This window comes from Vicugna pacos, chromosome 21 (assembly GCF_048564905.1).
Source record: "Vicugna pacos chromosome 21, VicPac4, whole genome shotgun sequence".
NCBI lineage: Eukaryota > Metazoa > Chordata > Mammalia > Artiodactyla > Camelidae > Vicugna > Vicugna pacos.
In genome coordinates, this window is record NC_133007.1 from 21,760,387 (window position 1) to 21,762,426 (window position 2,040).

Sequence of the window (2,040 nt, forward strand, 5' to 3'; positions counted from 1 at the left end):
GATGGGCAAACAGTCAAGATTGCTCATGTCTGAAGGCTGTATATGACTAGAGGAAATGACCCTTCCCAGTAACCCCATATGTGGAAGATCAATATTTTGCACACCTGTAATATGCCAGTGGCATGCAACTTAGGATTCTCTACTCATGCTCAATATAAACTGTTGTGGCCAGCGCAACAATGGTTCCTGTAAACGGACGGGTGACGTGGCAATTAAGAAAGACAGACACAAGAGTCAAATCAAAGATAGGACCAGGGGACTCAAGACCCCCATGGATCAAGAGCCCTGAATGCCTGGTCTGCATCATATTTATTATGATTCTCTAGCAGGAAATAATCTAAGAATAGTTCTGAAGATTACTGAAGCCTAGTAGCAATCACCCTGCCCCCAACAGTCTAGAGTAGTCGTTAACAGATAGTCATCATCCTGTCTCCTCCTGGCTTCATTTTTCTGACTTGTGAATAGGTCAGTTCTGGTCACAGATAACCTTTTGACTTCCTTTTAGCAAATGGCAGGGTTTAAGTGCCAGAGCAGTTTTCTGCTCGTTAGCTCAGTTTTCTGAGACTAACACTGTTTGCCTCCACGAAGCATTGGTTTCTGTTTAACAGCCTTAACCTGTCACAAGGGAACTTTGTACATTCCTTATTCTTCAGGAGACATCACGTTGTTCCGTATTCCCATAATATACGAGGATCCCTGGTGCATGGTCTCCTCCCCCAGGACACACAGCACCTCGGGCAGATGCAGCCCCTCACCTAAGTGCATGGCTTGGTGTGTAGAATGAGGACTGCATTTCAACCTCTGTCTTTCCCTTTGTCTGGAAACCTTTGTGCAGGGTACCACTGTCTGGACCAGCCCAATCATACGCAACTGTGTCTCATGGAAAGCCATCAGAGTTGTGGCTCTCAGCTATGCAGACACACTCTCCAAATGGAGTGTTGGAAAATGCTCTTTCTAGAGGCACTAGACTGCTGGGGCATTTTTTTTTTTCATGCTCTACTTCAGAAACCTCATAAGATTTTCTTTCTGGCCAAGTTTCCCTTGTATATCACTCTGCGATGTGCCAACTTGACTGGGCCATGGGGTACCCAGATATTTGGTTAAACATTATTTCAGGTGAGAGTGTGAGAGTGTCTCTGGATGAGATGAACACTTGAATTGGTAAACTGAGGAAAGCAGACTAATTCTCCTCTCCAGGATGGAGGGGCATCACCAAATCTATTGAAAACCTGAATAGAACAAAAAGGTGGAGTAGGGGAGAATTCATCCTCTCTCTCCGCCTCACTGTCTTTGAGATGAGACATCAGTCTTTTCCTGCCTTTAGACTTAGACTTGGACTTGGACTGGAATTTGCACCCTCAGCTCTCCTGGTTCTTAGGCCTTTGGACTCCGACTGGAACTATACCATTGCCTCTCCAGCTTGCTGACTACAGATCTCGGAACTTCTCAGTCTCCACAACCACAAGACTTAGTTCCTTTTTATATACAGCTGCTCCCTATTGGTTCTGTTTCTCTGTATAACCAGGCTATTCCACACTTCAAGCAGGTTCAGCAAGAAGAGGAAGCCATATCCAGTACACTCATTCTCCAAAAGAAATTGCTTAGCTATATTTCTGGCACTTTAGGGGAATTCAGCCATCAAAACAAGAGACCTCGAAGGAAGTAGTCTCTCTCGAGGGGGAGCTTGCGAGATGACAGTGTTGATGATGAAACCAGATTCACCCCAGTTCCTGAGGCTCAGCCCAGGGGGCCCTAGAGTTCAAGCTGAGTTTAGTGACCCTCCCCTTCTCCCTGCCAGCACTTAGGAGGAATCACCCATGGCTGAGCAGAACATTTAAGTAAGCATTTGAGAAACTGTTTCTCTTATGTGTTAGCAAACATAACCAGCTAAATCCTAAACCCTCATGACCAATCCCAGGCTGGACAGCAGAAATAAACTGTCTTTAGGCAGAATGAAGGTTTAGTCCCAGTTAATGGATCCATAGAACTATCTAGCCCCGACTGTCATTAGCACTGTGTTGGAGGCTGCAACGTCTCCAA